This window comes from Astatotilapia calliptera, chromosome 5, assembly GCF_900246225.1.
Source record: "Astatotilapia calliptera chromosome 5, fAstCal1.2, whole genome shotgun sequence".
NCBI classification, from domain to species: domain Eukaryota; kingdom Metazoa; phylum Chordata; class Actinopteri; order Cichliformes; family Cichlidae; genus Astatotilapia; species Astatotilapia calliptera.
This window is the reverse complement of record NC_039306.1, coordinates 22,928,257-22,946,309: the sequence shown is the minus strand read 5'-3', so window position 1 is coordinate 22,946,309 and position 18,053 is coordinate 22,928,257.

Here is an 18,053-nt window from a genome sequence, read left to right as displayed (position 1 = left end):
TGCATAAGTGCACACATTTGTAATTGTGTGACAGCATATTATACTGTTGAATTTTAGGAAGCAGCTGACCTACATGTCTGAACTTAGATATAGAAGTTCTTCATTGTACAACTGTAAACACATTTGTGTGAAACCCTCAGAGTGCCAAGGAAATGTATATGACCAAAACCTCAAAACCAAAAAAAAGAAGAAGAACAAAAACGAAAACATGTATCTCGCGAACCAGAGATATACTCGGTTACGCCTGAATACCAACAGAGTCAGCAGAGGATATTAGTCATAAAACCAAGCAGACACTAAAGAGATGTGTGTACATTGTGCACAGATGTTTCCACGCATAACCACAAAAAACGACCATGAGCAACACTGAAAATCACTTTTGTCAAATAAATGGACTTCAGAGTTTGATTTTGGAATTTGAGTGGACCCTTGTTACCGGAAAGGAAACTGTCATCACGACTACCTCGACCACGACAGGGCAGACCAAAGGTGAAACGAAGTCCCTGGTCTGGCTCGTTGCTGTTGTGTTAGAGCCAGAAAAAGTGAGGCTGGCCACATCTTATAGGAGCCTGGAGAATGTGTTATTGTTCTGCGGAGAGTTTCAGTTAAGAAAGCGCAGTGAGTGAATGACCTTCTTATGGGATCCCTGCTCCACTTTCTAGCATTGTACGTTATTCAAACACTCCTTCACTTTGTAGTGTCAAGGTGATGTGTGGATATACTCATCACGGCAGAAAATCCTGTCAGTGCTCATTGTTTGGTTCGACGTTGTTCTCCCTCACACTCAGCTGTACCTTTTCCATGGAAAAGTTTTAATTATTTCTCCTGCATTCTTGCTGCTCTGTCAGTGGAACGCTACATTCCTCTCCTCGAATAAGTGCTGTCTCACTCCAATTGAGCAGAGTAAATGTGAGAGCCAGTGAATGGAGCAGCCTCAATAGGAGAAAATAAACAATTGCATTGGTCCATGGGTGCAGCGGGGGAGAGCGGATGAGAGGAAGGGAAAAAGGCCTCCCTAACGTGCTAAGATTCCCATGGATACTCAGTCCTTTTTCTGTTTGGAGGAGGATCTCGTAAAGTACTTCAACAGTGGATGATTTCTCTTTTCCTTTTACTCTGTTTTTATTCGAGGAGAGAAAGGGTGGTATGTGTCAGGGTGATTGTTAGACATGGTGGTGGTGGTGGGGGGTCACATGCACACATGTGCGCTCTTGTACACACACACACACACACACACACACACACACACACACACACACACACACACACACACACACACACACACACACACACACAGATGTACAATTTGCTCCTCATTTGTCAAGTGTTACGTTTAAGAAGGGAGTCCATTGTTTGGGTGTGAAAGGTTCTTGTTTTAGCAGTTTAACTGAATCAAAAGTTCCCCCAACACAAAGGGTTGCGCAGCCCCAGTGCTCTATTTTACCTGATCCCTGATGTCTGAAATACTCCACAGTTTTAACCCACTTTTTGTCTCATTTACGTACAAAACCAAATGATGCAAAACGCAGAATAACATCTGAATGCTCACATATACGTGATTACGTAGATTTAAAGTGTGGGGGATAAATGAGTCAAAAACAACTAAAAGAGTCATTCTTGTGAAAGTTGGGTTAAATGTCATGTAAGCACAATTCCCAGGTGTCTGACTCTCCTCTGTCATTGTTAAGAGTTCACGACCCAAGCAAAGAGTTGGCAATGTGAGTAACAGAAGACAACAGTAGATGTTTTTCCCCGGGCTGTCAAAGTGAGGCCTGCAGGCCCACAGCAGGTTAAGAATGCATTTTCTTTATCAGCAGTTCATGTCATATCGCGAGTAGTGCATTTCTCTCCCAATATTACAGCAGACTAGAGACTAGTCACACTCCCAAAGTTGGCTAAAGTTACTTTTAATAGTCACTTGATAATTGGAGCATTTAGAAATAATGTTTTATATTACAATGTCACCTACAGTGAGAGGTAGGTATTAGAGAAAATCAGTTTAGCTTGTACATGTTGGTTATTTTTTTTCCTGTGTAGCCAGCTGTAGCTACATTTACCTCTGAGCACACTGACCTCATTGCATACACGCTAGTAGAATTTCTTCCACCACATAAAAAAAACGAGCAAAACGTGTTTTTCCCCTGAGCGACATCTTTAAACATCTAAAAGATAGCTGTGGTACCAGCATCATTCTCCTCTTCAACGCCTATGCTGTGTATCTGCTCTTAATGTGCACAAACTTCCTCAGATTTGAAGTGGAGCTGCTTGGTTGTAAAATAATGTGAATGTTTCCACAGTGCAATGACTGCCCTCTGTGCCAGCTTGCTAGGTGACCTTAACATACACTCTTACAAAGCCTACATCGTGAATGTGTTGGGGATTTCCTTTGGCCACAATAAAAGAACCATGCAGTTACATTTGCGATAGTTTGCTTGACAAAGTAGCTAACTGATTTGTAGAACTGCTAAATGAATGTTCAGCATTACTTGCTCCAACAAATAGTAATGCGAGAACTTGCCCTGCAAATGCCCTACTTTGAAATGTCTTCCCATCAACACAGATTGCTGAAAAAGATAAAAAAAAAAAAAAAAAAAGACAATTAGAGAAGAGAAACCATCATCATCTTAATAGAAACACTACTAACACTTACAAAATGTTTGGCCCTTAATCATTTTCTGGCTCCATAAATTCGGTCATGTAGGTGGTTAATTAGGTTTTTAATATAATATCCACATTTTACTCTAGTTTTTAGTTTGAAAGTATTAGTGGCGATGTAGTCTGGGGTGGTAAATATCTGAAGATACCCGGTTAGTGTGAGTGTGTCATTAGGTGAACACTGAAGCTGTGCCCACAGTCACTTATTCATTACCAACAAAGAAGTTGGTTCAAAGTAGTAGTGACAGGGAAATGTGGATGGGAATTTTGTCCTTTCTATAAACTGTGTAGAAAAAAGAATACATGTTAGAATAACAGTGTATTTGTATGTGTGAGTTATCACAATCATTAAAACATAATTACTGAAATCTGTCAAACCCCCCCCCCCCAAAACCTTGTTGCTATCTTGGTCACAGTATCTAAAGCAGTGAAAATGGTCATTATATGTAACATTCCAGAGAGGTTTTGGTATTTAATTTAATTTTAGCAAAGGCACCTTGCATGAGTAAATATTGGTTCATGTATGAGGGACTTTTTTGGTTTGTTTTTGAAGTTGTTGGTCATTAGTTTGATGGCACTGTATTGTGGCTGAATTTAATGTAATGACTAAACACCAATAAAAAGACCACAAGTGGAATACAACACTATTACTGCTATTCTTCATGATGATGCAATGGAAAGAAGACTGCCGTCTATTTGAATTTTTTTTTTCATTCTTGATTTTGCAAGATCTGCTTTAACCTTTTTCATCATGCCATGCATGTCACTGTTTATTTTGATCAGTTCAAGGAACATGACTAATGACGCTAATCCACCTGCTTGTTTTTGCAAAACGGGAAATAAGCTACATGACTCAAGGTGACTTGATATGGACTGGAAGCTTAAATGTGTACAGGTTAGATTTTCATCCCCCAGCATTTAGCATACATGCTGCTGAATCACTCAGGGAGTCATGTTTCATCTGCTTTTGACATAAGAAGCAGGCACGAGAGAGGACGGAGCAAAGAACTCTTTCAGCCGGATCACATTTTTATTTCAGCAGTTTCATAATGTGCATACAACATCATGTCATGTTGTCATGATGAGCATATATTAAAAAATGTGCAAATAATGCAAAAGAAAATTAGCATTTGTGCATTTGTTTATTGATCTCTCGCTACAGTCTCACAGTGTTTTAATTATAAAACACATTTGGTCACAAAGTGCTCTACAGCAAAATAGACTAAAACAAATAAAAATCCCAGGAGGAATCCCAAAGAACATAATAGACAATTAAAGTATAGCTAGCATTTAAAAGTAACCTAAAAAAAGGGATTAAAGATTCAGTTATTAATGAATTCTAGACTGATTTAATTATTGTGCTATTCTAGTTAAGCCTTGGTTGAAGTCAGAAACACAAACATTTTATTGACTAAATTAATGTTATTGGTGTTAAGTTGTAACTTTTATTACTTTTCACTTAAGTTCTGCATGAAGTCCAGTTTATGAGTCCATTGGAGACATATTGCATATTCCCTAATCGGTTTGTTTTAGACACTTTATAATCTAGTCATTATGTTGTGTAAACTTCAATCAGCTTCAAGCAGATTGGTGATAATTAAGGGAATAAAAAGCAACAGATTTGCAATCTCATTCCTAATGATAATAGCAATGAGATTGTGGATGTTTGTTGGCTTACAGGTATAGTGCTCCTGCTGGTTTCGCCTCGTCTCCCAGGGGAAATTTTTAGGAGCAGATGGTTGCCTGAGTGGACGAGTGTTAGCTAACAGTAGATGATCTTCTCAGCAAGAGGCCATCATGCTATAGTTTGCCCTTGTAAAATGAAGAACAAGGTTTTATCTAAATGTAACAAAAGATGTGACAATGCTTTTGATTACTGACCAGCAAAACAGGCCACGATTGGTCGATGACATTTGTCACGAGACCTGTAACCCAATCTGATCCCAGGGTGATACGAGAACGATGAAAGCCTGAGCTGTGGTCATGATAATAGAGACAGAGCCAGCCAGAGGTGGCAAAAGTACAGACTTTCTTTACTTAAGTAGAAGTACTGATTCAACTTCTATACTAAAGTAAATGTGAAAGAGTACAAGCAATGAAATTGAATGAAAGAAAGTAAAAAGTAGCTCTTTGAAGGAAAATTTTACTAACCATTTTTGACCTGACATTTTTGCAGGTACCTTGAACCTTGCGCTATATTATTACAATAATAAAATAATATTCTAATTCTAATGAATCTGTTATGTAGGACACATACAGTGAAAGAGAATTTTAAACAATAACAATTTACCCACATTGAAGAGAATGGCTTTCCTCCACACCTAAACAAAAAAATGAGCTTCAGTAGATTTTCTCGGTGTACAGGCTGTGATCAGCTGACCTGCTGCTCTTTGTGGGTTCACAGAACTAATCTGAGCAACATGTCAGCAGTTTCACAAGCTATCTTGACTGATGTTTATCCTCTACTCTGACAGTATAGAGTTTATACTGCCTTCATACTAGACAGTATATGGTTGGTATAAAGTTCGTTTCCAGTGAATTAATCTAAGCATTTGCATCTTAAATGCAAATTACATGCAAATTCATAAAATCTAAATCTAACCATAAGCACCAGAGACACTGTGCACCAACGCAGTGCTTTAATGCAAGCTAACCAGTTTATCCAGGGTAAAACTAACCAGAGTTTTCATGCAACATTTCAATAACACAAAGTTAGTATAGCTTAGTTTGTTTTGCAGGACGTTTCACAAAATGAAAATGCATAATTATATGTATGGACGTTTGCAGATATATGCGTATGTATATGTGTATATATATATGTATATGTAGTGTGTACGTGTGTGTGTACATGTCTATACTCATAGATACTTATAGATATCTATTATTTAGATATCTATAGTAATAGTAGTGATACAATAGTTAAATTTATTTCTTGCATATTTCCACAACCCTCTATCCATAATCACATACGGTGTATGCTACCGTTGTATGTAGTGTATTATGATTATTTTGTATTTTTTTGTATTTTATTTGTATTTTTTGTATTTTCCTTCTGCTATCTGAACCTAAGCTGAGGTAATGCACACATTTCCCCACCATGGGATCAACAAAGTCTTATCTTATCTCTTATCTTAAGTTAACAAAACACATCATGGACAATATGATGTATGTATATCATATGTTTTTATAATTTTAATCAATATATGATTAAAAGTATGGCATTACATGTAAGCTTAAAAGCAGCAGTTTATCAAGTGTCACTGAGCAGTCCTTACCTTTAAATATAACCTCTCTTCTTCATCTGCTGTCTTGTCTGTCTTCCTACGTCTTTCTGTTTAAATTTCCCTCCTGGGAAATTCAGACCTTTAGCTACCAACACGCAGCCTGATAAACTGCACACAAACAGTCTCTGTGTTTGCTGATGTTTCTTCAGCTGATAGAAACACTAAATTTGAAGTTACCTGACACCTATAATTCTGTCACTATCTTCATGCTTCCTCCTCTTCTGTAATGCTAGCTATTCTGAAGTACTGCGACCACAACTTGCGGACACCTGCACTCGTCCGGCCTACTTTGACTCCAGAGTATAAACCCTATAAATGATGCCATCAAACCTAAAGTAATTAGTCTGTTTTGAAAATGTAAGAACAGATATTTGTTTAAAAGTTAAGAAAGTAAAAGTAAAAAGTTGTCAGAACAACAAATACTCAAGGAAAGTACAGATACTTGAAAATTCTACTTAAGTGCAATAACAAAGTATTTGTACTTTGTTGCTTCACACCTCTGGAGCAAGCACTTTCCTTCTGAAATCAATGATAAGCGTTTTCCTTATCATTATTGTCAGTATGAGCACTTTTACCATCTGAGCTGGCAGAACTACCGGCCTCCCGGTGAGGCGATAATGTGTCTCACTTTCTATGAGCTGGGACCGTTCCCACTCTGTGTTTTGTCAGTAGAACATATTTCATTCTCAGTTTTGTCATTAGCTGTTTAGACCTGTTCATTTCCAGAGTGTTTTAGGTCACAAGGTCAGAGGACAGGCTCCCCCAACACCTGGGGGACAGAGTTCATCACTCAGTGAGCCATTAAGAAACAGAAGTCTGAACAAGACCAAAGACAGACCTATCACTTGTATAGGGGGTGATCAGAGAGAACATGCATTTGTCTAGAGGCATGAATCAGGGGCGCCACCAAGTGGGGGCCAGGGGGGGCACTTGCCACGCCCCACAATTTGCTGCCCCCCCTCAGCAAGACTGATCTATGTTGGTAATAATGTGATAAGGCTGTAGAAAAGGTGGTGCCAATCCCAGGGCAGATCACTTGTGCATCTAAGGGCCAACACAGAGACAGGCAACAGTTCACACTCTTACATGATCTGATACTTACTCGTCTTTCCTGAACAAGTTTGCTCTTAAACTTAACTCCATTCTGGGAAAGTGAATGCTTCTGCTTCTGAATTTCTTTTTTTGCCATATTTTTTTTTGTTTTTAGTGTGCCGTGCCAGTATTTTTAGTGGCCCCCATATGAAAAAATTCTGGAGGCGCCCCTGGCATGAATGTGAGCAAATGTGTGCTTTTAGGTAGGAAGAGGGCGGGGACATGCACAAGCATGGATGCATTGTTGATTTTGCAGAAGAATTGTTTTCTGAAGAGAAAGGGGGTGGATTCATAGGTGGGGTTGATGAATGTGTTGATGGTGGCATTTTGATAGGGGTAATTTTGACCTGACAGGGCCCAGGCTCTCTCATGAATCAAAATGTGTCAGCCAGTCGCTGGAGATGGAGGGTCGCTCATTGTGGCTCTGACACCCGTGTGAGGGGCTGAGGCTGCTGGGGGTCAAGTGTGACACCTCATTAGGACGATGTTGATTTAGTGTGGCCACAGCGCAACAGACCTCCTCCCATGGGGTATGGAGAGGCGTGTGAGTGAGGGGGGTGGGGAGCACCTCACACTGGACAGAGAATGGGGGCCTACTGCTCTTCGTCCGCAAGGCCATCATCTGACAGCTTGCAAATCACGCACCTCGACCCCTCAATCCCCCCCCCCCCCCCCCCCCATTTAATTTCCACCCTATCCGTAGTTTTAAACATGCATTTCATTGAATCACAAAAGAGCTGCGTCCAGTTTCTGAGGGATATAAAATGTGTTTTCTGTTTTCTTTGAAGGTTGAAGGTCTGGTCTGGTCAGTTTTTCACCTCAGTGAGCCTACCACCCCTGGCAGAGCAATTCTGGTCTTTCACCTTTGAACTTTCAATTTGAAGTTTTCCATGATGTCAAGATTGCTTCTGACAAGCTGCAGTTGCGCTCTCAGCTCAAGTGCAAACATGTCATTTTAAGGAATGAGTGTTTAAGGTTTACAAGCAGCCCCCCTGTCATGTGTTCTAAATTTGTACCTAACTGTTTTGAGTAGATGCTACTGACAGAAATGTTGGAAACAACAAAATGTTGTTTTACTGTGTGAACTCACAGCTTGAGTGTTTCTTTTTATGTCATGCTTAAAGTTCCGTTTTGTCTCAGCAGTTAATCCCCTTTAGGGCAACTTTTTTTATCAGCACGCTGTCAGACTATTAGTGGTTTATATGACACTGAGCACTGTGTCATATACAGAGATGAATGTTATATGTCACCATCAAACATCAATGTGATTTATGTAACTCTGACTGCGGCGAAGCTAAAAGTCATTTCCGAACTTTGATTTGAAATATATTTGAGTATTAAAGGTTGTTGCATAAGTAGAACTACACATTAAGTCACAATACTGATTCCTGCACGCCAACAGCAACCACTCCTCAATTTATTCTTAAGGTTTGTTACTAACAAGAACTTCATTTTCTTGTTAGTTACTTAGTTTTCATTTTCTTTCTTCATCTATCTATCTATCTATCTATCTATCTATCTATCTATCTATCTATCTATCTATCTATCTATCTATCTATCTATCTATCTATCTATCTATCTATCTATCTATCTATCTATCTATCTATCTATCAGAATAAAATAGATTGATAAAAATGCTTTAACCATTATGGTAGAGTAACAGTAAGATTAAGTAAGTATGAAGACTGATTGTGTTAAGTCTAAACTTTGACCTTTAGTTGTAGTGCCCCCCTCTGGTCAAGTTGTTATACTGCATTTAAAATCGTCCATGTGCAGCTTTTGCAACTAAAACTATTCCTGCTGGTTTATGCAACCTTTACAGGAACTGCACATATCAATTAAAAACCTTTACTTGACACGTATTTATTAACAACAAACGTGATCATTATCTGAAAGCCAACATTTAAATAAGATCATGCAAACTGGTGCGCACCATTATGAACCATCATCTCCATTCTTCTTTGATGCTTGACACATCCACTCCTGACAACAGACTGGTGATGCATCTCATTGGCACAGAATTCATTGAGAAAATTAACATCTGTCTTAATGTCTCTCCAACTGCTTGAATTTGATTACACCGGCTCAGAGGCATCCACCAAATGTCACGGCTTGTCACTGTGCGCTTTCCCCCACTTTCTGTGCTGCACAAACGATATTAAATGACCCTTTTTTGCATTAACTCATCATGCATACCTAAATCTAAAATGATGGAAAGCATTGAACTAAATTAGTGTATAATTGTATGCATGAATAATGGATGAATATATTTAACTCCATCGTTATCAGTCATTTATTCATTAATAAAAAAGTAAATCAATTAAGATTTTATGTTTTTTTTTTATTATGTTAAATAAACGCTGAATTATGCCCAAAAACGCATTCAAATGTAAAATAACATTGTCATGAATCACACCTTTTTCTATTCCTCAGTGTGTGAGTGATGTGGACACACACACACACACACACACACACACACACACACACACACACACACACACACACACACACACACAAATGTGCAGTGGGCCATCTGTCTTTTCTGATGCTGCAGATCTGGGATAACAATGAAGGCTTCGTGACATTTCACAGATTTGCCTCTAAACGTTTCACACCACCACAACAGACATCTGCTTTTCTTGTCACCGCTGTCGGGTGTGATAATTAGAATTTTGTAAGTTGCAGAAAATTATATTTGTCACCCACTTATCAATAAATCGCTCTCGCTGAGAATGAATGATTTATGAATGCTGGTATAGCTGATGTCACAGTCCACTTTTGTTGCCTTTGAGATTTTACTCATTAGCCTGAATAATAACTGTCACTAATTCAAGCTGTTCTCGAATGGCTTTTTGAATAGAAGGAGAGGGAGAGAGTGCGAGCGAGAGAGAGGCAGCAATAGAGAGGAGAGATTAACTCCAGTGAGCTCACTCTGAGAGGCCCAGGAACGGCTGAATATTGTTCTAGTGGTGGGGAGAAGGGGCTGGTGGGGTGGTGGTGGGGTTTGAGGGAAGGAAAAAAAAATCCCTATGCAACCAGAGAAATGAACTTGATGATCTCAAGGGGGCGGGGGGAGGATCACCATTCCTTGCTCCTGACAATCAAAATTAGATTGGCCAGCACTGTGTCAACACTAGCCTCAGTTAAGGCATGACAGGGGGAGGGAGGGAGCACACCCCACTCACCCCCACCCCCCTGTGGGTGTTTGAGAGTTTGCCATGTGAACTATGGAGACCCCACAGTGCCTTTCACTGACTGCTCAAGCCCCAAAGAAATCCTCAAGCCTTTTTTATTGGTCGGCACTGTAACCGATGGCACCTCTTCCCCCGAGTTTCATATTTTGGCAGCTCATTAATGCTTCAGTTTGGTACTTGGCTTCATTACACCCCAAAACTTGAAGTTCTGGGATTTTAATCTTCAAGAAATAAACGTGGGGGCATTCCTTCACGTTTTTAACCTTTCACTCCTCCTCACTTCATCCCGTGTGAACTCTTAAGGTCGGCTGACCCGTGGCATTAAAGCTCAAATTCATCCAAACAGCCCTGCCCCTTTTGGTGTTCTCTATATATTAGTATATTAAAGGGATGTACTTTAAAACTGGCAAACAAACAAAACATGGAGATAAAAAGATATAGATAAGTACATGCGACTGTTTATCAGGCCGTTCACATTTTATCCTACATATTAACCAAAGGAGAATGCTACCCTTTAGAGCAAAAAACAAAACATCAGCAGAACACACTGCATAAAGCAAATGTGAAAAAAATAAAAACAAAAATGTTTAAGATGTTGTGATTATGAAGCAATCAGTTTAAGTTGTCAAGAGCCTGAAATGAGGCCTTTATTTTGTTTGTATTTCCCCCACATTAGCTATTGGTGTAAAAGGAGAGTTAAGAGGAAGTTGATTAAGGGTTGTGTTTTTGCAGGTTTGGTCAGTGACCTGGAATATTTGGTGTGTCCAGCCTTACCATTAGAGAGGGAGTGCAGCTGTGTCCTCATCTAACCCCCTTCTTTTTATTCCTGTTTTATCATCCCAGTGAAATTCATCTGAAGCAACTCAACAGAGGAACAACTTTTGTACGTTTTCTTGATTATAGAGACACGGCATCCTGGTGTTTTGGGTATTTTGTGTTATGTTATTGAATTTATTTGCTGCAGGATTCATTAATGGTATTACATAATATTTCTGAGATTCTTACTCCTGGGTTTTTGTCTCCTGTTGATCCACAGATTTAAGATATTGCAGTGATAGGATTAATACTCGTGGTACTGCAGGGGCAAGAGTGTGGGGTTTTGTTTTTCACTCTTAAGCTGATTCCTGTTGTTGCCAAAAGAGAGATGTCCGACTGACTTTCAAGCAATCACACGCTGCTGTGAGGAGCATTCAAAATAAATGGAGCAAATGTGCTGATTGCTGTTTACTGGCAGAGGAGGATGTCATTAAGACGTCGTACCTGTGAGGACTAGAAAGAAAACTATCTGCTTTTTATGTGTTTTTCTTATAGATACACCTTCCTCTAAGCATTTGTCTCCATTTTGGCAAAAATCCTGTAACACATATTATGGTTAGGGGGATGAGGGGTGAAATGAGGACATGAGGAGAAAAGGAAAAACAGGGAATAAAATGAAAACAAACAACATCAGCAGGTAGTAATTTGTTAAGTATTTACTAGATAGTTAACCTACAATTTCTGTGTGAAATGTAAAATGATATTTCACATCGATGCACATGTAATTAATGCCTGCATTTTGTATTGTGTGCACTTAAAAACACTCCAGTTTATTTAAACAACTGATGAATAAAAATGCTCTCATGTCCTACATTGAGGTGAAGCAGCTTTCAGAAGAAAGCTCAAGTATTTTTTATGTAGAACATTTAAAACCGTGTGTGTATTGTTTTACAATACAATACACACATTGAAAAGTTTCACAGCTCCAGAGATCAGCAGTTTTCAAAAGCTTGAGAAAAACGTAAAAATAAACTTTTTAAAAAGCCACAGCTTGTCCGAGGTCACACCAAATAATTAACTCATAGTAAATTAATTACCTTCAATTTCCCAAGGTTTATAAGTAAAATGCATTTCACTCACTGACATTTCACTTGCTGAATTCAGGAGAATGAGAGGGTCTGACTGCAGAGGGTTTTCAGACTTATAATTGAAACATTTGTGACTTCCTTACGTGTGCCTTGTATTTAAACAAAGGAAATCCTTCAGGGTTGGGGTTGGTCATCTTGTCCCCAGGTATACTCTGTGGGTCTGTGAGACTGTACTGCGACATGCCCGAGCAAAGCTGCACTTCACCTCCACCATCTCACCATCAGGGCCAGCAATTGTCTGCTTTGAACCAGATGGTGTGCTGGGAGCACAAAAGAGTGACAGCTGTCATTCATGGGAATGAAAGAGTCTCTGTAGTGAGCTGTGAGTTAATGTGTGCAAGCTGCACCGGAGGAGAGAATAAAATAGATTAAATGAAGTTGGTAACTGTGTTTCCCTGCATCAAAATAGAAAGGTGGCAGGGTTAGGTTACGTGAAGCAGACTAAAATCGATGCAAAGGTACAAACTCAGGAGTTCGATGTATGACTAAGTGTGAGCTTTATATTAAAAGATGATAAATGTACAATAAAAGTGTTTCGGTTTTATTCTTTTCTCTGCATTTAGAGAGGTTAGGGGTGATTTACAGCTCATAAAAGTGAACCATATGACAAAATCTGAACCAAACCAAAAAGAAAAAAATATTTATGATCAGCTTGAAAAGTCAGGTTTATTGCAGTGTTGATAATTATAACATTTAATGAGGATTTTTCAGTGTGACCGTTCATTTTATTGTCACGTGAGACTCTGAGTGTGTGACCTTTCTTGAACAGGCCCCCTCTCTAAACAGCAGCCCATCTCCAAGCCAGACAAAAAGGTGTTACTGATAACTGTGTCCAGCAATTTAAGTTGTTGAGTGCTGCCCCCACTTCACCTTCTTTCTAAACTTTATGGCTATAATTGCCATAAAACTCCTCCTAAACCCTCCCAGCCCCCACCACCCTGAGATCTTTGTGACATGTTCAGCACTCCCATTGTACTGTACGTTTTCTTCTCCTTCCATAAGAGCCAGTATGGCATACTTTAGTTCTTATTTAATGAAGCTGGGTCAGAGTTCATCATGTTAGCGGGTTTAAGGCTCTAAGTGCAGCATTCAGCCCTTAACACTTCATGTCCAACTTGAACAACCCCTTCTTATGTGCCAAAACAATAAAAACATCCATCAATGTCCCTGTCTATGTAGGGCGCTTATGACTGATGATGTGTACGGTGCATTGACGCACTTGAGGGCCAGGGGACTGTGTGAATGTTTGTTTATGTCGAGTGAGGATTTGTCAAAAGGTTTATGTCATTGCTGGCATCGGGCTCCTCGAGCTTGTACTGGGTGGTCTTTGTCTGTTTGCATCCGTAAAAAGCTTCGTTCTCACTCTCGTTTGTCCCCTATTGATTCTCTAAATTAGGTTGATGAGAGGCCCTCCTATCAGGTGGCATATTAATTGGGTCAGGCTGGATTTTATATGAAATCCAAATAATGGCAAGTCGAACCCCAACACTAAACCTTTGTCCTGCAAGTGCTCTCTTTCACCAATTAGCCTCGCAGTGAATCTGCTTCCTGCCACCTCTGCGGCCTGTCACTATGAACCAAGAATTAGGATGCCACCAGCTGCTCAAGCAAGTGTGTGTGTGTGTGTGTGTGTGTGTGTGTGTGTGTGTGTGTGTGTGTGTGTGTGTGTGTGTGTGTGTGTGTGTGTGCATTAGAGGAAGACAGGAGTGTGTTTGCTTGTTACTACTGAGCAGGTCCTGTCCTCTGTATTTGTTTTATTTATATATTAGGTTTGCATAGCCCGTTTAAGAACTTCCATCCATCTATTTATCCTATTTAAATTTCTGCAAGTTTAAAGGTTCATTTTCAATTTGGTTACATTTAGTAGTTTTAGGACAACAATACGAAAAATAAATGTATCAGCATTTTCCCTCTTGACATCCGGGTGACAGTATTTATTACAATTATAGTTTTCATGTATAGTAAGTGCAACATAAACAAACCCAAAAAATATTACGATCTAATTTAAAATGGTCACCATTTTTTAAACAAGAACTAAATGGTAATCTTTGCTTTTACACTTAGCTTATCCAATTCCATTCAATTCAATTTACGTATATAACACCAAATCACAACAGCAGTCTCCTCAAGGCAATTTATACTGCTAGATAAACACCCTACAGTGTTAGAGAGAAAAACGCAAAAGCATTAGGTGATTTTGGGAAGGAAAAATATTGTTTTCACAGGAAAAAACTTGCAGGATCAGGCAGCGGCACACATTTGGTCACGGGTGAGGAGAAAGATAAGAGAAGGAACAAGAGAAAATGTTTAGTCTACTCTGAACTGTTGAACATGTATAAAATTGGTTTCAATAGTAAAAGAACAACAACAACAACAACAACAAACCCCCCCCCCCCCCCCCCCCTTAAAACAGATTTTGTAAAAGCTTTTGGGTGAACTCCAGGACTAACAAACATCATTAACTTCCTGAAAAAACACAAATTAAAAAAGCTATATAATAATGTGAAATAATGTTCAGGCTAACGTTGTTAGCATGTATTGTTTTAATGTTTATAATGTTAGAAAATAAGACATTTACTTTTATGGTTAATTTCATGTAATATTTCTCATTTCCTCTCTAATGGTGCGCTAACACCAGGGGTTCAGTTCTTCGCTTGAGTTCAGTTTGTTTGAGTGTGATGACGGTGTACCGGACATGCTATGCATAACTGCTGTAATTACATCTTAAGGCTTCCTCACTGAGAGCTGCCACAGTGAAAATCTCCTTGTTAGATAAACAGCAAATATCTGACAGGACAGTATGTCACAGCTTCCCCAAGTAAGCCACAAAATGCATAAAATCACGAACCACATTGTGCTTTGCGAAAGTGCTTTTCACGAATGCATAGTGAGAGAGCTAAGAGCAGGAAAGGAGCTGAGATGCTCTGACAAACAGAAGTGTACTTGGCTTGGATCTGTGAGAGCAGGACAGTTGGGGGTGGGGGGCTGGTGTGAGTACAGTCTGAAAAAGGTATTTGTCCAGTCAGTCTTGAGGTGGTTATAAATATTATGTAGCTATGAGCATAAAAAGCTCACATTGACTCATGATGAGAATTGAACATGAGCAAAATAAAGCAGGAAACTCAACACAAACGGATACAAGTTAGCTAGTTAACCCTAGTTAACCCTAAACTGTCTAACTTCCACCTGCAACTTCATTTAAGTGTTGGTAAATGTTGACTTTGACTGTACAGTAAGTAAGTAATGGTTGACACATTTGAAATGTGATCTAAAATGATCATTTTATTGATTTGAATACAGAATTTTCTCTTAAAACTATTATAAACATAAAATTTAATGTTCTAAGACAAAGTGTTTGTTTAGGTTAGCATAATTTTACCCATTCTAGACAGCATGCTGCCAGAATAGAAAGGTAGAGCTCATCATGCTTGTGTAATGCACTTATACCTACAATTTTTTTTTCACATATATGTTGAATTTAGTCTATTATTTGGGCTCCTTCAAGTGTTAATTTGCATAATAGTCTGCAATAAATTCGTCCTCTTTTTTATTTTTAGTGTACTGCAGATATTAAGCAGCAATGAGTTTAAACATTAGAAGGTCTTCTAGTCTTAAATGTTTTAATGGTACAGTCTGATTTGGTAAATTGAAATATTTTATGTACATTTTAATCTTAAAGGTAGGACAGATGCACACGACAGGGGTGCCCTTTGTCACCTCTCCTTTTTGCCATTGCAATTGAACCGCTAGCTATTGCTCTGAGACACTGTGTTGAGGTTGAGGGAATACGTTGTGGGGATATCGAGCATAAAGTCTCTCTTTATGCCGACGACATGCTCTTGTTTATTTCCAACCCTTCAAATAGCCTCCCTAAACTTTTAGATGTACTCAAGGAATTCGGGACAATTTCCGGATATAAGGTGAATTTCGGGAAAAGCGAGGCAATGCCTTTAGGTACAATAACCGGGGAACTTTTGTCTATTTTAGCAGCTTTCAAGCTCAGCTATAACAAGTTCAAATACTTGGGCATTTGGATTACGCAGAACCATAGAGAGTTGTATAAAACTAATTATCTTCCTTTATTGTCTGAGCTAAAGGAGGATTTTGGAAAGTGGGAGTCCTTGCCTCTTTCGCTGGGTGGTAGATTAAATATCATTAAGATGACTATATTTCCTAAATTTCTATATCTTTTCCAGTGTCTTCCAATTTTTTTTAACTAAGTCATTTTTTAATAATCTAAATAGTCAAATCTCCTCCTTCATTTGGAACAAAAAACCACCTAGGCTGAAACAGAGTGTATTACAAAGACCGCGGAGCGCAGGAGGCTTAGCACTCCCAAATTTTTTGTTTTATTACTGGGCAGCTAATATAAGGGCATTATTGTAATGGATAAAAGACCATGATAATTTATCATCATCATGGGTAACACTGGAGCAGCTGTCGGTGAGTCAATCTTCCCTGATGTCTTTGCTGTGTGCCAGATTACCTCTGGCTTCACCACGAATCCTCTTGTTGTCCACTCACTGAAATTATGGTATCAGCTCAGACGGCACTTTAAACAGACTGAACTCTCTCTTAATGCACCACCGCATAGACATTGCATGTTCTCCCCATCCTTAACGGACAAGGCATTTAACATATGGACAAAGCTTGGAATAACATCAATGACTGCTCTTTTCACGGACAATATCTTTTCGATTGTGGCTCAAGAGTTGAGAGTTCGCCTTGTAATTGGAAGGTTGCCGGTTCGAGCCCCGGCTTGGACAGTCTCGGTCGTTGTGTCCTTGGGCAAGACACTTCACCCGTTGCCTACTGGTGGTGGTCAGAGGGCCCGGTGGCGCCAGTGTCCGGCAGCCTCGCCTCTGTCAGTGCGCCCCAGGGCAGCTGTGGCTACAATGTAGCTTGCCATCACCAGTGCGTGAATGGGTGGATGACTGGATATGTAAAGCGCTTTGGGGTCCTTAGGGACTAGTAGAGCGCTATATAAATACAGGCCATTTACCATTTTCCTCATTTGAACAGCTGGTGAACAAGTTCAAGATCCCTCAGTCACACTTTTTTAGGTATCTACAACTCAGGAATTTTGTTGCTTCTAATACTGACTGCTTTCCGTCCTGTCCACCACCATCCCTTTTGGATGATATTTTTGATTTTAAACCAAATGCTAAGCGGGTTATAAGTGATGTTTATGAGCTGTTAAGTAATTTTAGGCTGTCCACATTGCAATCACTTAGGGAATGATGGGGAAGTGATCTTGGCCAACGGATTGCAGATGAGACTTGGCATAAGATAATCAATAGAATTTCTTCGTCATCTATTTGCCTTAAACATGTGGAGATTCAGTTCAAAGTTGTTCACCATCTCCATTGGTCTAAAACTAGACTGAGCAAAATCAAGGATGGGTTTGACCCCACATGTGACCGGTGCAAACGAGAGCCTGCTTCCCTATTTCACATGTTCTGGGCATGTCCAAAACTGGGTGGCTTTTGGAAAAGCATATTTGAAACCATGTCCAACATATTTGGTGTTCCAATTGCACCCTGCCCGTTTATAGCTATTTTTGGGGTGACGCCTTGTGATGCCAGTCTTTCCAAATCACACTCTGACTGTTTGTCAATATTGCCATAATTGTTGTTGGAAGCAATTCTTTGTTCAATAAAAAGACCTTGATCAAAAAAAAAGGTAGGATAGATAAATAAGAAACCAGTTTTACCATTGGCACTTGATAATACAGCCCACAGCGGGTGCAGTTCTCCTAGAATTAAATGAAATCTTCTTCGATTATGTGAAATTGTGATACAAAGTGTTTCCTACTTACAGTTAAAAAGTAAACACCATTAAACTTTGTGGGTCAAAGGCTCTTTATTGTCTTTTAATGATGGGTTTTATCAAAAATATTAGTTGTTTTGTGCAAACTTTTCAAT